The following is a 23,107-nucleotide window of genomic DNA, read 5'->3' as shown; positions in this document are numbered from 1 at the left end:
GGCTCCAGTAGTAGTGACTACTGCCACCATCAGGTCGCGGGGAGGAGTTGCAGTAGCCCAGCCGGGTGGAGGCAGTGGGCTGGAGGGCCGTGGGAGGGCCAGTCCCGCCGGCTTCTCCTTGCCCCTTGGCCAGAACTGGAGAAAATGTTCCTGCCTGCCGCCACTCCAGGGTCCGCTTTTCATTTTTGCTGCAGCTCCTGGAGGAGGTCTCTTAGATGCTGACAACCCAAGTGCTCACAGTGGCCCAGCTTTGTTGCCCCAGGCCTCTTCCTGAACCTCCGCAGCTCAGCTACTTCAGCTCAGGTCCAGGACAGCTAGGAACTGAGAGAGGCAGGGGGACAAAACGAATAAATCTTCCGCTTGTCCCAGGAGACACAATACTGGGAGTGTATTTTACACAGTTCTTCCACCATCGATGGGGGACATGGAGTCTAGCCGTCCACAGGAATTAAATCTATAAAGAATTTGCCTTTTCCATCCCCTAGCTCCCTTCTCTCCCTGCTCCCTCTTTCCCTGCTCCCTGGGTTCACTTACCCCAAGAAGTACAGGCACGCAGGCTTTTGTCCTGGCTGTGTTTTGTGAGGAACTCAAATTAGACAAAGTCCAAGAATTTTAATCCTAACATTATTTATTATGTTAAAAATAAAGTCAGCATTTAAAACAGTGCCCGAGTAAACATTATTAAATGTTAGGTAGTCATTAAAATATTTTTTGAAGAAAATACAAGATGTCATAAAAAGCTAAATCTGGGGGTGTATATGTGGTTGTGTTTTACAGTATTAATTCTTTTCTTTAATTAAAAACAGTTTCTTAAGTAATTTATGCCATCTTTATAAACATGAAAATACAATAAATATTAGTTATTAAGATAAATGCCATCAACAAAGCATAAAATACAGGGAGAAAGTCTGTGTATTCTTTTCCTTGCCTGCAGGCAAATTGCACAAATGATTGGGTTTTAACTAGTTCAAAAGGTAGAGTGAAAAGAATAAATATATTTTAAGGAACTGGAATGTAGCAAACAATGTGCCAAAAGAAAAAAAAAAAAACAAAGTATAACAGCTTTAAAACTTTTCTTATTTTTATTTATGCAATTATATTTGTACTGTGTAATGACCAATATTATTGAAAGTAAATAGCACACATTTATAGAGGTGTGTGGTAAGACTGTCTTTTTTCATGCAGCATGCATTCTTACAGTCTTTTTATGTGTTTTATTTAGTTCACTGAACACACATCCACATTTGTTTAATCATACTGATGTCTTTATACTGTTTTCCTTCTGAGTTGATGGCTAATTTAGAGGCTACCCATGGACCTAAATCACTTACACTGTTTCATTCCTTGTTTATTATCTAGTCCTTATCTATGCCATACATCAAAATTAATGTTTTTATGAGGGTTTTAGTGCATTACTGGAATCATGACATGTTAATAAAAATTACAGCATTTTATTTTATTATTTAAATGGGTAATCTCCTACCAACATGTTGCCAGAGAAATCCTTACAGCCTATTATGTTAATAACTCAAGGGTATATAAAATCCTCAACTGAAAGTAATGGACTATAACCTAGAATAAATAAATAATAGATCGCAGAGAATATTTAACCATCTTATTTCAGTGATCAATAAGATGATTTTAAAAATCCAGAAAAATGTATTGTCCTTATAGGAGCTTCATATCCTTGAGATTTAGTAGATTACATTATGTATTTAATATTATAATTATAGTATTATATTATAATATATTATATTTTATATTATCTATAAAATATAAAATATACTTATATTATTTATAAATATAACAAATTATACTTATATAATTTGTTACTATAAAAATATAATTATATATAATATAATACTATAATTATAACATTTATCATGACTCCATGAATATTTGAAATTTCTATGATATTACATGAACTTTGAGTCTACTTATATATCCCATATAAAACTTAAATAGTGAATTATGTTTGAAAATTAGACTAAAGAATATTATTACAGAACTTTATTAAATAATGAGTGCATTAATTTTGTGTTGTTGTTCTTTTATTCTGCATATATGTGCTACATATTTTGTATGTGCCAGGCACTGTTTTGTGCACCAGATTGGAGGAGAAAACAAAACAGGCCAAAGTTACTGCTTTCAATCTAGTGAAAGGAGACAATCTAGAAATTAGAATTAGAAAACTATAAGACATCAAATGGAGATGACTGCCAGGGAGAACCGAAAGGGAAGGGGAAGAGGATGAGGGTGGGAGTAGCACCACAATTTTAAAGAGAGTGGAAAGGGAGTCTTCGCTGACAGCAACCCAGGCAGAGGGAAGAGGGAACAGAGCCAGTGCTGAGAAAGAATATTTCAAAGAGAGTACAAAAGCCCTGAGTTGAGGCAGGAGATGATTTGGAGTGCTTGAGGATTAAACAGAAGCTTTGTGATTTTGGAACGGACTCAGTGAGGGAGAGGAGGGACTCTCTGAAGACAGACTGACAGATGTTGTAAGATTCTGTAGGCCACTACAATGAGTGGCCTGCCCTGGACCTTCAATTCTTATTTTATCAGAGTCCTAAAACCGCAAGATCATCCTCTGTATTTCCAAAATAAAGGCTTGGAGTCTTTATCACTTAAGCAGAGCATTCTTCATGAAAATTCAAGAATCTCCATTAAATTACATGATTCATGCTACCATGATCATACAGACCCATGAATATCCCAAAGGAATGCCAGGATCTATAATTACGTTGAGTTTCTTGATCCAAACCATCTGTCAGCATATGGAAATTGGGTTTGTCTCTTTATCCAGACATTTAAAGCATTAGTAAATTTAATGGATTTATATAATTTCAAATCATTTTCATTATATTGAAGACAGAGCTTTTACTTAAACTATTAACTTTGACAATAGCAATCTAAAGACTCGCACAAATTATAAATTTGCTAAACCATGTTCACTCATTGCAGATCCCAGCAGGAGATATACATTTAGCATGTTATATTAAAAACAGGGACAAGGAGGCTGGCATTGCAAATGTGGATTTATTTCATTTGTTGTTAATAATCATTATTCAATTTTTACATTAATATTTGCAAATATAATGCAACTTACATAAATAATAGCTATTATATAACATCTGTTATATGTAATGCACTGTACAAAGCATTTTACATTTGCTACCTCCTTTTTGAATTGTAATAATAAGTGTATTTTAAATAAATGTTTTCTGTTAAAACAGCTTTAGATTTACAGAAAAAATTCCATAGTACATAGAATTCTCATATGTCCCACAGTTTCTAATATTATTAACATCTTATATAAATTATGATAATTTGTTACTATTAATAAGCTAATGTTAATATATCATATTAACTTAAGTCCTTATTTTATTTAGATTTCCTTAGTTTTATCTACTGTTCTTTTGTGTTCCCGGATTATGTGTAGGACACCACATTACACTGAGTTACAGATCTCCTTAGGCTCCTCTTTGCTGTGACAGTATCTCAGACTTTTCTTATTTTTCATGACCTTGAGGTGCTTTCATTCTTGTGGTACTGAGAGTTAGGATTTTAGTTTATCTTTTTTTGGGGGGACACCACTCAATCCATAACAGTGCCCTTGATATGATGTGATAAAAATAACATGTTTCTTCTGTGGGCTTTCTCCTAAAAAAAACATAATTCCATTCTAATCATGAAAAAAAAAATCAGACAAATCCCAGCTAATGGACAATATGTGTATGTAGTGATGTAAGCTGTGGATATGTAGCCATTTTATGAAAAGTTTTAAGCGTTATCATAGCTCTCAATCACTTACAATTCCCTTTATTTTTTTCTTCTTTGTCAAGCTTCATCTTCCTCCATTAAGAATCTCTGACATCTATACTTTAGTTCCAAGCTTATTTTTAAGTTTCTGCTTCAGAAGATTCTACTATCTTTTCTATGGAATTCGAAAATAATTTCTTAACTAGCTTGCTGTTCTTATGTTCCATATCTACTGATACTGGACGTATATTCCTAAAATACAGCAATGATCATCCAACACCTTCGTGGAAAAATATTCCCTGCCTTTCCATCACCAATCAAAATTCTACTCCCACTCAAGGTTTATATGATCTAATTGCATACAGAATTTCTAGTATCACCTCACTATTCTCTTTCCCAATTCTCAAATTTTAGCAAGTAGAATTTTCGTCAGTGTACGTATATACACCAAGTTATGTATCTTATTCATATTGTTCCCACTATCCAGGATACACACAGCCCACAGCCAAATGTCTGAGTCATATTTATCTTTTCTGGACAAGAACAAATGTAGTTTACTTGATAAAACCTCTCCTAATCTTTGCAGTTAGAAGTAATCTCTGGTCTCTGAACCCCCCATGACATTTGAGTTTTCTCCTTTTACACACCACTCTTGATCTCATCCATGCATCTATGATTATTGAAAGCAGGATACATATCTTAGCACTTTTTAAAATCCTCCACTGCACCTAACACAATATCACCCATATTTAGTTTTATATTTATCATGAATTCATGTGGCATAAGTCAAAAAAAGAGATATTTTTAATCTTCTGCTACATTGACAAAATTTACAAACCTTTCTTTTCCCCCCAGTTAAATCCAATTATGCAATAATTTATTCAGTATCTCCTCCATATTCAGGTCTCCATCTTCAACAAACCATTTATTGGAGTTTTTCTAGCTCAGGCTAATTTATAAAATCAGATGTTATTTTAGCCCTGTCTCCTTCTTCCCATTATTCTCATATTTTATTCTGTATTTGCAGGAGTTGTTTTTCTCTAAGTACATAATCATATCATTAATTTGCATATGAATGTTGCACTTTCAAAGTTAAGGAAAGAGAATCTCTCCAAGAAGCCGAAGCTAAAGAAAAAGTCTTTAAACCTAGGGAAATACTTATAAAGGAAAATGATAGCTTTCTTTCGAGGCCCATTCTCTAAATTAGCCAGTGACATTTTTAAGCATCAGGGAAAATTTTAGTTTCCTGCTAAGAAATGATATAGGGGCTCAGTCAGTTAAGCATCTTACTCTTGATTTCAGCTCAGGTCATGATCTGAGGGTTCTGGGGTCCAGCTCTGTGTTGGGCTCTACACTCAGCAGGGAGTCTGCTTAAGATTCTCTCTCTCTCCCTTTGCCCCTCTCCCCTGCTCTCTCTCTAAAATAAGTAAATCTTAAAAAAAAATGAAATGATATGAAGACCAACAAATAATTGAGAGCAACAATGGGGAAAGAAGCAACTTGAAATCTAGAACTAAAATGGAAAAGCTAAATATGAAAATGCCCTCTCAAAAATAAACGAGACAACAACAGAGCTTAATATTACCATTAGTAAAATTCATATGGCTATTGCCAATTTTTTTCAAGATTGGTCAATACTTTCTAATATTTGCTTGTCTAAATAAGTAAGTATTTTTCTAGGACCATATTTCTTTTTGATAACTCTTCCTTTAAGGACTATAATCAGTAGTTATTTTCAAGGACATTTTGACAGGACGTGCTGATGAATCACATAGGCAACAGAATTTGCATTGAGTACTTAATGTACCCCTGGTGCTGTTCTACACATATTAGATACTGTGTTGATAAGTCACTGCTGTTCCCTCATTCTGTCAACAACTTAATAAATGGACAAAACATAAATAAGTTAATACATAGGCTTTAAAATAATCTTGAATAGTAATAATTCTTATAAAGTAAGATAATATGTGAGGGTGTGGCTGAGGGTGGGAGGGCCTGCATGTGTGTGTGTGTGTATGTGTGTGCATGCATGTGTGTGTGTGTGTTTAATTGGAAAGTCAAGAAAAGTTTCTTTGATATATACCATTTGAATAGGAAGCTTGAGTGAAGTGAAAGGGTGGGTTCTCTGCATTCTTAGCGTGGGTACTATCCTTCTCCATTTGGGTTTTTGCAAACTGAAAACAGTGTAATTGTTTAAAGAAAATTAAAAGTATTTGAGCAGGGTAAGGCTTTGAGATACTATAATTCTATTTTGTTGCATACCTTGTAAAGTTTATAGCTTAATCCAGAACTTTGGTATCTTTTTGCATCTATAGGCACACCTGATTGCTTAAGAGGTACAGGGTATTGTGAGCTTTTGATAGAAGAAACTCCTTTGGAGTTTCAGGGTGGTGGTTAATTTTATGTGTCAAATTGAGGGGGGAACAAGATGCCCAGATGTTTGGTTAAACATTATTTCATTGTGTCTGCAGGGATGTTTCTGGAAAATATTAGCATTTGAATTGGCCAATTGAGTACGCAAATGGCTCTTCCCAGTGTTCACATCATCCAATCCACTGAGGGTCTAAATAAAACAAAATGGTAGAGAAAGATTGAATTCATTCTCTGCCTGAATGTTTGAGCTGAACCATCAATCTTCTGCCCTCAAACTGGGAATTACACTTACATATACAACTTATGCTATCCTGGTTGTCAGGCCTTTGGACCCAGACAGTAATCTACACGATTGGCTGTTAGGCTCCCAGTTCTTTGAACTACACCACAGCTTTCCTGAGTCTTTAGTTTGTAGGCAGGAGATGGTGGAACTTTCTAGCCCCTATGATTATGTGAGGTAATACTTTATAATAAAACTTTATGTATATAATTTCTTGTTCATATTGTTTCTCTGGAGAATCCTGAATACAGAATACATTCTGTTTCTGCTGTGATAAATAAAAATAAAACCCACTTTAGCCTAAAAGAAACCTCAGGTAGTTGTTTCTTAAATGAAACACAGATATGACCAGAATTTCATTTTAGGATGGCATTTATTTTTGTAGACATAGTATCACTTTAATAACAGTTTAGTAGGAGAAATGCTAACATTACATAGAATATATACATACAAAAACTTTATAACTGGGGAAAATCTTGCATTTATTCATATCACAATAAATGTTTGCATTTGAGCTTTTTTTCCAGTTGGGTTCTAGTCTTCTCAATCCTTTGACTGCATCAACATGGCCGCAGTATATTTTATAATCCATGCTTGCTGATTTTATACTCTTAAGTAACCAATCATTCACAAAATAACTACCCATATATTATTTTGTCTTTAATTAATATTTTTCAAAGATTGTAATTATTTATTTGACAGAGAGAGAGTGAACAAGAGAGAGAGTGCGTGTAAGTGGGGGGTAGGGGCAAAGGGAGAGGGAGAAGTAAACTCCCTTGCTGAGCAGGGAGCCCAACATAGGGCTCAATCCTAGGACCCTGAGATCATGACCTGAGCCAAAGGTAGACGCTTAACCAACTGAGCCACCCAGGCACCCCTAATTAATATTTGTTTAAACTCAGAGTGTATTTTCCTAGTTTCATTGTCTGTTAATCATTAAGTGGTAAGCATCTTTTGTATATATTAAGACATTTTTACCTTAAATATATGAACCAGAGTAATAGTGGTTAACAATTAAAGAAGTAGTAATGACAGTCGTTCTATGAGGGGAGAAAACTCCAAATTTTCCAAGATATTTGGCAATTTCTTTGTTTATAATGCATTGTCTGGCATGTGACTTTTAATAAATTATAATTAGATTCAGATTTTCATTTTAAGATTATTAAAATATGTTCTTTTAGAAGGTATTTTAATGTTTTGTTATCAAGAATTAAGGTTGAACATTTAAATTAAACTTCAATTTTATTGTGTTACCTATGCAAGTCAAGTACAATGACAATCAGTGGGAGAGATCCATTCTTGTACTGCTAACTTCGTTCTGGTACAGACTGTGTGAATGCCACAGTTTATTACACACAAATAAACTACTTAAATTTGAAGTGTACACACAAGAATTTTTCATTATGGCCGTTTAATAATTTATTAGGAAGAAGTCCTGTACAGCTTGCTTGGATCTTTGTGTACATTTTCCAACAACCTAGGATTCCCGTGCCATTCAAACGGCACAATTTAACTCTCACACACTGAATGAATACTAGAGTCAGCCTAGTTGACTTCTGCTATTGTTTCATAATGCCACATGACGCATGTACCAAACTTTGGTAATCTGGTTTCTCTGATTTAAAGATTTCTTGCTGGTTTCATCCTAGTCAGGCCGCATCGTTCTTCAAAGACCACAGTCATTCTCTCGGTGCTGAGGTCTGACATATGTCTTTGATATTGTAGTCATTATATTCTGCCTTCAGATTCACATATATTTATCCTTTCTGGCTGCTAGCAATAGGATTTGTTCCAGCAACTTCTACCTGAGAGACCCATAAATGCTCTCCCACAAATCTTCCCCATTCCCCAGACAGGTCAAGCTGTTTATCTATTTCAAATCTTAAAATAAGAAGCGTTTAATACCTTCCCTTCTCCAGGGACTCATCCTCTGCAGGGGGCACCACTCAGTGATTTGTGTGGATCCAAACTTGGCCTGCTGTGGTAGCCATCATGAAGGAACTTGAATGGAACTTCCCTCACTTCCTCTTCTCATGGAGGGCACTCTTGGTGATTCCAAGATGACTTTCAGTTTATGTATGCATCCTTATTAACCACTTTCATTAAAGAAAAGGAACTGCAAACCCACACAGGTGTAACTTTGCCAGAATACACCCTCTAGTAGTTCCCTCACAGTAATCCTCTGCCATGTGCCTGGCAAATTTATTTTGGCACCAATTACAAGATATCTTGATTTCAGAAAAATAAAACGAAAAAAATGTGCTACTTTGACTTTGGCAACGTATTATGTAGAGTCACAACTTTCACATTATGTCCTCAAGCTGAATTTAGAGCTGGAGAATTATGCTGTGACAGAAACTGAATGGGGGAAAATAAGAGATAAATGGTAATCTTGATTAGCATGTTCAACTCTGCTTACTCCTTAAGGGAAAGTGACGCTGCTATCTACCCATCTATTCAAGCCAGGAAACTCTGTATCATCAGACTTCTGCTTTCTCGTTTTTTCCTGTCTCCCACATATAATCCATCACCAGATTGTGTCAGGTCTGCTTCTAAATATGATTCACATCAGTCTATTTCATTTCCATTTCCACTGATGTACTTCAGTCCATGCCACCAGCATCTCTGGCTTGAATTACTCTAATAGCCTCCAACTAGAGTCTCTGCCTCCAGTCGTGTTTACAAATCAAATCCATTTTCCACACTGTAGCCAAAATATTATTTTTAAAGTACAAATCTGATCATGTCACATCTCTGGTAAACTGTATTATTGGCTCCCCAATGTTTCCAGAGTGAAACCCTATATGGCTTACTAGACTTTTCATGTGGGCCCTATTTACCTTCCCAGCTTCAGTTTTTAGCCTTATTCTTCCCAAACCCAGTGATACAATAAACTGAACTTGCCTTCAGGAAATTTAACGCACTGTTCACTTTGAATGGAATGTTCTTCTGCCTTCTCACTCTGTGAAGACCCAACTGCTCCTTTTAACCCTCAACTTAGATGCCACTGTTACAGAAAAGTCTTATCTGCCTCCTGAATTTGTTCCTGTAGATGTGCCTAATATAACATTTATCATTCTGTATTGGGATTGCTGGTGTTACTAACCTATTTTTATTTGTAGACAATCTGGTGTCTCAGGTTGAAGGCAGTGGAAAGATGTATAGTCCCAAATTTATTTTAAATATTCTGCATTTCAATGTTATTAGATAGAGTATAGAATTGCCAATTTTCCAGTCTTCATTATTGTCTTTTTTTTCTACACCTGCTCTACACATTTTAAGGAACCCTGCATTTCTTCTGGGGATATTTAATTTTGTGACTTCTGTATGCCATGTTAATTCTTTGGTGCCTTCCTTTGTTTAGAGTTATATCTCCTAAAATTTGCATAATGGCTGAGTGTGTCTCAAAACACATTACATGAATCCTATCATCAGTGTGAGTTATACACAACTTATTCACAGTATCTGTGGCTTATTGCCAAATAAATAAGCCTATCTGAAGTTGTTAGACCTACGTGTGCTGTTTAAATTTTCATTGTGGATATAAAGTGAATTCCTTAGTCAATAATTATAAGTTATAGCATTGCCCACACAAATAGTTTACAATAGACAGTCTTTATGTTATTATGGGTGGGGAAAAAAGGAGTTTCAAAATTTATAAATATCCTTATGAAGTTCTTTTTTTAAGATTTTATTTATTTATTTGACAGAGAGAGAGAGAGTGAACACAAGCAGGGGGGGTGGCAGGCAGAGGGAGAGGGAGAAGCAGGCTCCCCACAGAGCAGGGGGAGCCAGATGTGGGACTTGATCCCAGGACCCCAGAATCATGACCTGAGCCAAAGGCAGTCACTTAACCAATTGAGCCACCCAGGCACCCATGAAAATCTTGAGAATATAAAGTAATGCAATAGGTTTTTTCCTCCTGAAACTTGCTTAACAATGCCTATAACCTCAAATAAAACAAAAATATTCCATAAAATTTAAACTATATTTTGTGGCCAACCATGTTGCTGATTATATAAATGAGCTGCAATAACATTGGATCAAAACAGCTTAAATTCAGAATGATGCTTGCTTTTCAGAAGAATAGTGTTTATAAAGGCTAGAATTTCAATGATTTACATGAAATAAATCAAAGTACTATGAACAATGCTACTTTATAATTCTTTGAACAATTTCTTATAAAAAAGCATATAGTTAACAAGTTTAACTTTTAAAATCTAATTTTTTAGTTTTTTGCCTGCTGTATTAGATTAGTGTTCTGCAATAATTCATGTCCACCTAGTATTTCTGAATGTGACTTTATTTAGAAATAGCATCTTTGAAGATGTAATTTTTAAAGGATTTTAGGATGAAATCATCCTGGATTTAAGATGGACCCTAAATCCAGTGATTGGTATCCTTTAATGAAAAGAGAAAAGGCACCCAGACACACATAGAAAAGAAGGCCATGGGATGGTAGGGGCACAGATTTGTAAAGCTAAGGAATTCTAAGAGCTACCAAAAACTAGAGAAGACAAGGAAGAATTCTCCCCTAGATCCTTTGGAGGGAGTGTGGCTGCTGACACCTCATTTTGTACTTATGGCTTCCAGAATTAAAAAGGAATAAATTTCTGTTGCTTTAAACCATCAAACAATGGTAATTATTGTGGTAGTCCTAAGAAACTAATATACCAATCAAGCACATAATCCTTTGAGGATATGTTTTATCTACATTAATTTTCCTATAATTTTGAACTTTTCTATTGAAAATCATTCCACGCTTTTGAAGGTTTTCAGAGTTCAAACATTTCTATCTACAGTTTTCCAATACAATGTTCAACTACATTTTTTTAAAACAATGGCAGCATTTGACTTTCATCTTTACTAAATAAATAGTACCATGAGAAAAATGTATACAGTTTTTAAACAACCATATATTATTTCCATTACCAGAAAAGTGGAGAAATTTTAAATACAACTAAAAACATTGTTCATTCAACTACAGTGAAAATCTGGTTTATTTCTTTATTTATAAATATGGCATCATGTACAAAAAAGAGGTCATGTTAACACACACTAAGATGGTTACCATCTGCAAACAGGAGAAAGGGCCCTCACCAAAGCATTGAATTGGCCAGCACCTTGATCTTGGACTTACCGACCTCCAGAACAATGGGAAATAAATGTTTTAACAGCAGCCCAAACTGACTATGATAGTACTCTAATAATTTTAATTATTTCAGGCACAGATATCCAGCACAAATATCTGTTTTAAGTGTAGTACTATGTTTAAGAGAATGAGTTATGGTGCCTACACTCAAACATTAGCATGCATTAGAATTACCAGAGGACTTTCAAAAACAGGTTGCTGGACTTGCCTCCAAGTTTCTTATTTAGTAGATTTTTGGTTGGGGTTCAAAAATTTGCTTCTTGAGCCCTGGTGTGATGCTGTCCTACACAGCTGTTCTGGAGAACAGTAGTAGTTTATTTCTGTTTGCCTTTTTTCCCACCCAAGTTGTGCCACCACCCCATGGAAGATTGGATGGACATGGACCTGAGCCCCCTGAGGTCTCAGAACTATCTTTTCAGTTGTGAACTAAAGGCTGAGAGAGATTATCACTTTAAGGTGGATATCAAGGAAAATGAGCATCAGTTATCTTTAAGAAAGGTCAGTTTAGGGCAGGTGCAAAGGATGAATTGCACATTGTTGAAGCAGAGGAAATGAATTACAAAGGCAGTCCAATTAAAGTCACACTGGCAACTTTGGGAATGTCAGTACAGCCAACAGCTTCCCTTGGGGGCTTTGAAATAACACCATCTGTGGTCTTACATTGAAATGTGGTTCATGGTCTGTACATATTTGTGGACAGCAGTTAGTAAATATGGAGGAAAACATAGAGTCAGAGGATACAGAGGAAGGGGATGTGAAACCCTTTAGTATATCTGGAAAAGCACTCTGCTCCTGGAAGTGGTAACAAGTTTCCACAGAAAAAGTAAAACTTGCTGCCGATGAAGATGATGATGAAGATGACGATGATGATTTGGATGATGAGGAAGCTGAAGAAAAGGCTCCAGTAAAGAAACCTGTATGAGATTCTCCAGCCAAAAGTGCACAAAAAACAAACCAGAGTGGAAGACTCATCAACACCAAGATCAAAAGGTCAAGAATCTTAAAAAAAAAAAAAAAAAAAAGCAGGAAAAAATAACCAAAACAATGAAAGGACCTAGTCCTGTAGAGGACATTAAAGCAAAAATGCAAACAAGCATAGAAAAATCTGCCTTTCTTCCCAAAGTGGAAGCCAAGCTCATCAGTTATGTGAAGAATTACTTCCAGATGATTGACCGAGAGGCTATTCAAGATCTCTGGCAATGGAGCAAGTGTTTTAAGAAATAGTTTAAACAAGTTGCTAAAATTTTCCATCTTATTTCATTTCTGTAACAGTTGATATCTGGCTGTCCTTTCTATAATACAGAGTGAGAACTTCTGTACTGTGTCTGATAAATGTTGTCCAGGTTCCATTGCCAAGAATGTGTTTACCAAATTGCCTGTTTCGTTTTTAAAGATAGAATTCCACCCTTTGCTTGGTTTTAAGTATATATGGAATGTTATGATAGGACATAGTAGTAGTGGTGGTCCAACAAATGGAAATGGTGGGGACATAAAAATATACATGTGAAATAAGCTCAATGTTTTAATAAGGTGAAAAAAGAATTTGCTTCTCTGAAAGTTTTCTGGTGTTGTCAGTGCTGTAGGTCTGAGGACCAGTCATTGGCAACTAATGAATATAACACAAAGAAGCCTAAGAATGAATTCTTTTTCCCAATAACTCTGAAGTAAATTTTATCAATTTCCTTATCTGTGAGAATAAGAAGATTAGAAGTTATCATATATTATTGTTATGTTAAATAAAACAATACACATAAAGCATATATTATAATGCTTAATACATGATAAGTGTTTAAAAGAATATTGATAATATTCTAGTCATCGAGTTACTTCTCCCACAACTGGTCAACCCTGAAGCTCTGGAATTCTAACTATATACTTCAAAGTAGTTCCATGTGTGTGTATGTGTGTGTGTGTGTGTGAGCACGTGTGTGCATCTAACTGGTGAAAGAAAGAGATTTCTGTGTAAATTTATCCAGAATAATTTTCACACATTTTATTATTATTTTATGATTATCATTATTTTGCTATTTTAATCTGAGGTTAATTAATGTAGTTTGGAGCCACTAAAAATTTTCAATAACATAAACCATCCTTCAGAATCCAGATTATTGGGATGATGAGTTTATATCACTCAAATGTTTCTATGAGATTAAGTATAAAAAATATGGATCTCAGTTTTTTAATTTATTTCTGTCTCTCCCTAAGCATCTAGCACAGTAATCTGGAAACAATAGGGTTTTGATTAATTATCTGCTGAAATTTTTAATTCTGTCAGAGTTCTCTATACACATAATATTCAGGCAGCAAACACAAATAATATATCTGAAGAGTAAAATTGTGTTGTTTTATTGGTTTCTTCTATTTTGGTTATAATTGTGTTGTTCTCTCAAACAAGAATCTGGTTAAATATTATTTGTTTTGCTGCTTTCATAGAACTGACACATATCCAGGAGCAGTAAAGTACAACAAGATGTCTTTCCTCTTGCAAACTTTTTAAAAAACTTTACCAATTAAAACACTTTCAAAAACCAATCCATCGGCTCACACAACAAAGTGGTGCACAGCAGCATTACATAGTAACAGCAGAGTCCTATCCTGGGGGAATGGTAGCATCCTTAATAACCTATTGGGTGGTAGAAATAACACTGCCAGAAAGGTGGAACTGCCTCATAAAAACATATGATCTTCCAAACTCTGTAGAGGAAATCATAACAAAGTTTTATGTGATTATATCTCAACGACAAAGTTCCAACTAAGATTAATATCAATATTATAATTGATAATACAATATAATATTATTTTTTTAATCTTAAAACCAAACACAAACATTTTAAAAGGAAATACGAATATCTTTTTTTTTTTGGTTTGAGACTATAAACTTAAAATCCTGAATAAATTTTATTTGGTGTGAGGTTCAACAAATATTTATTTTATCATATTGTTCCATGCATTGTTACTTCTATCTCTAAATCTAAAGTCTTTATCCAATTCCATCTTTTTAAAAGAACTTCTATGGTTATGAATTTAGATATTATATTTCTTTTCTTTATCTTTTTTTTAAATAAATAAATTGCAATATATCCTCCTACTTATTCAACAAGTATTTACTTATAACAACATGAAAAAATACTGAATAGATATTGACTTATTGAGCAACAGGCTAGTGAAGTGTTTGAAGGATACACATTCACTTCTTAAACATTCTTTTGTGGTGAAATAAGTAAATACTCCTGAAATCTATTTTGTAAATTATTCTGTGAAAGGAATAAAAAAGATACTAATAATCATGTTGTAGTCACTTTTTCTTTCAGTAATCAATTGAGCTAAAATGGATTGAAAGAAATTTGGCTCACTATCAATTTCCCCTGATCCCATGAACTTTCAGTGCAAAACACAGTCCAATTAGATTGTTGGAACTTAAAAAGTAATGTTTGGTTGTGATGAAACAACATAAGATTTTCAACAATTTCAAGATTTTTCAAGATTTGCTTCACTATAGTAAGTCAAATATCACAATTAATATTATTTATCAAGTAAAATTGGACTAGTGGTAATAAAGAAATTCACTTATTTATGTAGCTTACTTAAAGACTGTCAAATTGAATATTACTAAGATTGTCTCCTTATTTCAAATAACAGCAGATCACTATAAAAAAAGCTCATATTTCTACAAGAGTTTTCATATTGTGGAAGAAAAATTATTGACAGAATAATAACTGCTACCAACATTTAAGGTATTTTTCCATACAAATTTGACATTATAAATGTGCTCTGTCCAATATGGAGCTTCTAGCCATAAGTGGCTATTTAAATTTAAATGTAAATTAAATTAAATCAAATGTTTGCTTTCTCAGTCACAGTAATCACATTTTGAGTGCTCAATGGTAACATGTGACTAATGGGTACCAGGCTACACAGAGCAAATATAGAATATTTCCATCATTGCAGAAATTTCTGTTGGTCAATACTATAGTATTTTTCCTAAATAAGTATAGTTTCAATTTATTAACAAATATTCTATATTTTATCACCAAAACTTAATGTTTGAGTGTGTATTTCATGCATTTTAATTTAATAATTGAAAATTTTATATTCATAAACTTTGTTTATATACTTTGTGCTTATATAAAATATTTTAGGGAAGATTTAGTATTTTTTTAAAAATGTCTTAAGCATGCAATATTTGATCGAGTCAATATCTCTTAAATAGTTCAATGACTGATTTGGAAATGTCTGTGGAATCAGCCAGTAGCAAGCCTAAGAAATTTAAGCCAAGCAAGGGCACTTGATAATTTATGTCCAACAGTTGATCAGAAAATATTTATAATGGCCAGAGCTGAATATTACTTCCCTATAGGCACTGCTGTCATGACACCACTGTGATCACGATTACCCACTCTCTTTTCTGTTTATTGAAAGGACAGCCCTCTGAGCAAGTTCATTAAGGGCTATGAATTTGGTTAATTTCTCACTCTATTCTGTGTAGATCTTAATAAAATAATTATAATTAACATAATTCGAAAGCTTGATATGGTACCAAGAATTGATACATAAACTTAGCATGAATTCATTAGCTCAAAATCTTCAGAACAACTCTATAAGATAACAACATTATCTTTGCTCTATATTTGAGTAAGTTGATACTCAACGTAGCAAAATCATTGTTGAAAGGCTGCACTGCTTCTATAAGCCAGAATATAAAATTGGGTATTATCTTAATTGCATGTGCTCTGTCTCTTGCTGAGCTAAACTGGCTTTATTCACATGTCATGAAGTGACCCTCCAAAGGCAAGTTCACCAACAAATGTGGTATGTGTATTAAAACATTTATGAAATTCATAAAGTTAAAAAAATAATAAAACTACCCAAAAAAAGGAAATGAAAGAGAGCAGTACAGAGTGGAATCAAATTATAGATAAACAGGGGAAAAGAAGAATGAAGGAGAAGGAAATAAAGAATGTATAAGAGAAAAAATAGAAAAATAGAGTTGAGACTATATGAAATAAGAATATAGCTAAGGAGGAGAAAATTTTAAAAATCTGGATTTTTGTCCATTCCTTTACAATCTAGTCATTACTGTGTAGCAAAAGCCACTTCTTTAACAAATACTCTGGACATCTACTAATTTGTAGATGCTCTCCTAGATGATTGGAATACGAGTGTCAATGAAATATAATAATGGAATCTTGTCAGAACCAGCTCTGATGATGTAAACTCCCAGAGATTTGCCTATTAAACTTCCACTAACCTTGTTCCAGTCTATGGGGCTCTGACTTTCATTCTATACCTTACCTCTGTACTTAAAATCTCAAAGAGAGGAGAAGAAATCAACTCCTGATTTGCTTATTAAATGAGTAGTCCCTTTTATTATAACCTTGTATTTAAAAAATATAACTTCATTAGTTATAAAAGAAACTCTCTGTCATTTTAATTTTCTGTCAAAATGGAAAACTGATTTCCAACTTACATTGGCTCTCATTCTCACACTCATGGTAGCCTTTCTTGTCTTCCATTTTTCCATTGCAAATCATCTTTCCAAATCATCACCTTCATTTTGTCATTGCCTAACTAAACCCTACCATGATCTTTGCTGTTTCCTTAAATTCCAACATTTCAATTCAGCATAGCATGATGAACTGGGTGTAAAAGAACAATTTTTAGGAGGGCTATGTTATGGGTTGAATTGCGTTTCCCCCAAATTCACATGTTGAAGTTCTAACACCCACTACCTCAGAATGTGACCTCATTTAGAAATAGTGATTGCAGATGTAATTGGTTAAGATGAAATCATTAGGGTGAATTGAGGTCTCCTGATGTGGGAACTTTAAAAAAGTAGTATAAAATGCCACATATAATAAAAACTGATGTTTCAAAAACTTCCTATGAATTTAGGCATTGTGCAAAATGTGTCTGTATCATTTGATCTTTACAGTCAACAATAGGTACCTTGTTAGCCTGTTCCACTCTTCTATTCATCTCTCTTTGCATCAGAATTACCATCTCTTCATTATTGTAGTGTTACAAGATTTGATAACTAGTAGAATAATTTCCTCAATCTTATTATTCTTCAAGGGTGTCATTGTTATTATTTATTTATTTATTTATTTATTTATTTATTTAATTTTTTTGGTTTCTTTGAGTATCAATATATTATTTGTTTGTTTTTTTTTGAAGATTTTATTTATTTATTTATTTGAGAGAGAGAGAAAGAGAGAGCATGAGTGGGGAAGGGGCAGAGGGAAAAGGAAAAGCAGGCTCCCCGCTGGGCAGGGAGCCCAACATGACATGGGGCTGGATCCCAGGACCATGAGCAGGAGCAGACACTTAACCAACTGAGCCACCTAGGCGCCCCTCATTATATATTTTAAACTCATCCAGATTAAATTAAGATTATGCATTAATCTGGAGAGATTTGGCATCCTAACTGTGCTAAATTTTTCAGTTAATGAAAATCTTGTGTTCCTCAATTTATTTAGGCATCTTTTAGTTTCTCTCAAACATTCTTATAATGTATATAGTCATTAGACTTAGTTTGTTCATCCTTATACATTTTACATTTTTATACTCTTCATGTTACATATAAAATACAAGTTCATTTTGATTACTGAGTTGTATGATTACTGACTTGCTGTATTGACTTTCTGAATAAATAATTTATTTGAAATTTGTTTTGTGTTATGTTTGTGTATGATTATATATGCAAAAATCAACTTTCATTTCTTCCTTTACAATTTTTACACATAATTTAAATCTTTTTTATTTTACTCCCTAGAGTGTAATTAAATTTTGTCAACTTTTTGTAACTAAGTTTGTATTTCTTATAGTTTTGTTTGTAGCTACACTTACCAGATTTTATACATTCTTTGCAATTTTTAGTTTGTTCAAGCTACTGATCTAAATTTTTTCTTTGAAATTTTATCACAAGTTTTGTTTGCTTTTAAATGATCATTTTTAAATTCTTTCTTGGTATTTTGGATTGCATAATTTAATTGAAATATTAAATCAACTATATCCCTGAAGAAACTCAATTTAGTTGCCATGTATCTTTCACTTTTTATTATTCTTTTGATATATAGCTGATTTAGTTTGTTAATATTTTGTTAAGGATTTTAAAAAATGTTTATGAATAAGATTGGTTTGCACTTTCATCTTCTTGACATTTTGATATTAAGGCTATTGTAGTTTCATACAATAAGTTAAAAGTGTTCCCTCTTTTTCTATATTCTGATGACATCTGTGAAAAATTAGTATTATTTGTTTAAATTTACCAGTGAATAAATCCTGTCCTAAAGTACCTGTTTGTCCATTTATTTTCATTGAGCAGGTTTCTAATTTTCTATTTTCAAAAAATAAGAATCTGTGTAGTGTTCTATTTCTTTCTGGCTTAATTTTAATAAATTGCATTTTTTAGGAGATTTTCCATTTCATCTAAAATTTCAAATTTATTGAAGTATGATCATGATATCTTTTTATGATAATTTTAAATAACTTTTTAGTGTCAAATATAACCCAAATAGAAAAAAAGACTAAAGCAAATGTAGAGTTTATATTTTATCATGAAGCAACTACTCTGTTAGAATCTTCACAATTTGTAACATTTTTCAACGCCTCTGGTAATAGAACAGTGATATTACTATTAACTTGTTAGAATATCTACAAAGGAGTACAGAGCTAATCTGGTGAAAACATTACAGAAATATACAATGGTTGGAATGATCATGATTGGTGGATGTTTTCATGGAGGAGATTATGGAGAACACTAACTAGAATGAGAGGTTATTTCGAAAGTACATGAAAGAGAATCTGGCCATGTAAATCGGAGAGAGTGTAGAAAGCAATGAAGTTCTAGGATTTTCTGGGGGCTGCCTTTTGATTTTTGAGTATATAGGATATTTAATATTTGTATTCTTTTGTTGTCTAACAAATACAGTCTTTGTGAAGACAGCCCTTTTTTCCTTTCACTTGTTGCAAGGTAACATAACATGTAGTTGAAAAAGCAATGGAAAATGTATGAAGGTAATACAGTATTTATAGGTACCAACATTTTTATTTTGAGTAGCTTCTTTAATTGAAGTTTGTAAAACAAATTATTTTGTCTAATCAAATTCACACTATGGGAACTATGGACATCATTAGTAACCAATGACATTAACTCAACTAAACAGGTGTGTAATACCTGTGAAAGTCATCTTTTGGCCACTAATCCTTCTGGGCTTGCAGGAGCTATCTGAGCAGTGTTTTAAAGTGGTTATGGCATTAGTCTGTGAGAATCTACAGGCACAGATGCAGAACTTGCTTCTGTCATTTACCTCCAGTGATACCTCACATATTTCGTCTGCTTCAGTTTTGCTCTACATAAAATTCAGATAATACGTCCCAGGCTTGTGGTGATATGAATAACAGCATCTACTGTTGATTGATCTTACCATGCATGTGAAGCTCCACTAAATTACTTACATATATTAGTCATCAAAAGGTATAGTAGGACTTAGGTTTTCACTCCTAAAAGAAATGAAGACACTAGACTTATGATATAACTGATTTTACTCGGGTTCTTCTGTTCTTCATTGGACTAATGAGTGACAGAAAAAAATTATAGGCAAGAGAAGGTATTCCAGCCTCATGAAGGTGGTGGACAAATGCAGAGAATATAAATGGGGCAAATTACTTTTAACTCATCAGATAGAAGAAAGTAGCCGAAGTTAGAGATGCTAATGAGTAACTTTAAAGGTATAGAAATTATTAGGGAATTGGGTTTTGATACCAAAATATTATCATTATCAACATTTTTTAAAAATCCAGTCTTCATGGTATTTTGATTTATATGGTATTTTATAGAATACATTTGCCATTCTATGCACCAATTGATGCCTAATGCCTTATTTATAAGGATAGAATCAGAGAAAATAAACCATATCTAATCTTCACAAAGTTTAGTGTGTGTGTGTGTGTGTGTGTGTGTGTGTGTATGTGTGTGTATCTGGGAAGCACGTATTTTGCTTTTAGCAAATTTCTGCTTCTTTTTATTACCAACAAGTGTTAATGAAGTGGCTTTATGACCCAGGAGAATTGAGTTATTCCAGATAGAAACACTGTAAATGTGCAGCAAAGAATTTAGTGAACTTTTAGGGCTATATACCTGAAGCACCTAGAGGGTCAGAATTGAACCTGCAAATCGCCAGGTTATTGAACTATACTGCAACATTTTCAAAGCCTTCTTTTCCTTATATTTCCCTCAACAACAACAAAAAAGAATGTACAAGCATCTACAGGCCACAAGTCAAGGATGTGGTACCTAGAAAGTTATTTTTGAATTCCTATGAAAAAAGAGCCTCCAAAGCTGAATATTCATAATACTTTTTTAATGTTAGAAAACAAATGATGTAAAAAAAGTCAAGTTTTAAGCTAGCTCAGAGAAAGTGTTTGGCAATGTTTAATTTTACTTGACTCTTGTGATCCTGTAAAACAGCAATAAATAAATTGTCTTATTCGTTATGTTCCAGAAAGCCACTTATTGCAAAAAAATATCCTTCCCCATATGAATTAGTTAAAACTCAGAGATACTCCCTATGACAAGGCTTTATATAGACCCTACAAACTCTCATTTTTTATCTTATAAAGGATTGGCTCAGCCTTTTGTCCGGGTTTCTTAATGGAAACCAGAAAGCTTGTTAACCAAGCCTTGGACATGCATCTCTGCTTCCCTCAGTCCCCTGAACATTGACTCACCCACAACCTAAGTAAATATACACCCCCTTCTTAACAGCTTCTCCAAGAATTGGCTGGTATCAGGGTAAAACATACTCTGATCTACTGTCCTATCACTACCACCTCTATCTATTCTTTCTTTCATCCCATTCCACCACTTCCTGCTCTTTCTTGTTTTGTTTTCTTTTGTTTATTTTTGTCTTGTTTACTTTTCCCTATAAAGAAAAGCTACTTTCTGCATAACTTCTGAGACACTCGCAGATCTAATGGTTGGTACTTTCTCCCCATGGAAATAGTCTTCCTCCCCCGACTTGGTAGTCCATTTTCTCCTCTTGGCAACAATGTTTGACATAAAGTTTCTCCTGATCTAAATTCTGATTTGCTTTTTATTTGACATAGTTCAGAATAAATATGATATATATAAACCCCTGTCATTCTGTACAATTTCACTCATATGTGGAATTTGAGAAACAAAACAAATGAACATAGGAGAAGGGAAGGAAAAATAAAATAAGATAAAAACAGAGAGAAAGGCAAACCATTAGAGGCTCTTTAAATCTAGGGAACAAACAGGGTTGCTGGAGGGGAGCTGGGTGGGGGGTTATGGGGGAAGGGGTAATTAGGTGATGGACATTAAGTAGAGCACTTGAAACAATGAGCACTGGGTGTTATATACAACTGATGAATCACTAAACTCTACCCTGAAACTAATAATACATTATATGTTAACTAACTTGAATTTAAATTTTTTAAAAAGGAAACAAAAGAGAAAAACCTTGTCATTCCTGATTTTGGAATGAATGAATAAATGAATGTAAAGAGATGATAATGCTAAATGATAACAGAGAAGAAAGATGAAAGAAAGAAAGAAAGAAAGAAAGAAAGAAAGAAAGAAAGAAAGAAGAAAGAAAGAAAGAAAGAAAGAAAGAAAGAGAGAAAAAAGGAGGAGGAGGAGGAAGAAGAAAAGGAAGGAAGGAAGGAAGGAAGGAAGGAAGGAAGGAAGGAAGGAAGGAAGGAAGGGAAGATTGTCATCTCCATTCTAACATTTATTATCCAAACCAAAACCAAAGAAAGCATGTATCACTGTAAGTACTAGTACTTGCTATCACTTCTTGTTCTCCCTATATGTTCTCTCACACACTTTCACTCAGCATTAATACCCTTGACCATAGAGTGTAACACATTTCATAAAAATGGAAGAATGAACTATTTAAAATGCTTGTTTTATTTTGGTTCTGCTATGGTTGTCTTTTTCTTATTTCTCATTTTTGGAGGCAAACAACTTTCACGAGTCAATATGTAAGAAGTCTAGGTAAATACTTGATAAATATGATAGCTATTAATGAAAATTAACCATTTTTTCCAATATCAAAAACCTCCATTAGCAGTCATTTTAATCAAAGTATATTTAATCAAAGTATATTTTAATCAAAGCTTTGTTTATTTTTATTTTTTTAAGATTTTATTTATTTGTTTGAGAGAGAGAGACAGAGATAGCACAAGGGTGGAGGAGAGGGGGAAGAAGGCTTCCCACTGAGCAGGGAGCCCGATGTGGGGCTTGATCTCAGGACCCTGAGATCATGAACTGAGCTGAAGGCAGAAGCTTAACTGACTGAGCCACCCAGTCACCCTTGCTCGGTTGTTTATAAAATAACTTTCATAATTATCCTTTTACCCTCCAAAAAATTCTTAGCATGCAGAAATTGTATTATTATCTGCTTTTTATCAAACAAGAAATGATTAGTGAAGCTAAATTAGTGTTTCAGTTCACACAGATAAGTTCCAGGTTCTTCTAATTAATATATTTGCTTTCTGTATTAGAAAGAGTATTCTGT

General features: G+C 33.8%; 1 pseudogene; it reads left to right on the top strand.

The window, feature by feature from the left end:
* Nucleotides 1-11,608: 11,608 nt before the first annotated feature.
* LOC103671155 lies at nt 11,609-13,198 on the top strand (annotated as a pseudogene).
* Nucleotides 13,199-23,107: the final 9,909 nt, after the last annotated feature.

This window comes from Ursus maritimus, unplaced genomic scaffold (genome assembly GCF_017311325.1).
Source record: "Ursus maritimus isolate PB19 unplaced genomic scaffold, ASM1731132v1 scaffold_11, whole genome shotgun sequence".
Taxonomy (NCBI): domain Eukaryota; kingdom Metazoa; phylum Chordata; class Mammalia; order Carnivora; family Ursidae; genus Ursus; species Ursus maritimus.
Note: the sequence above shows the minus strand (reverse complement) of the source record. Positions and strands in the feature narration are given on the sequence as shown.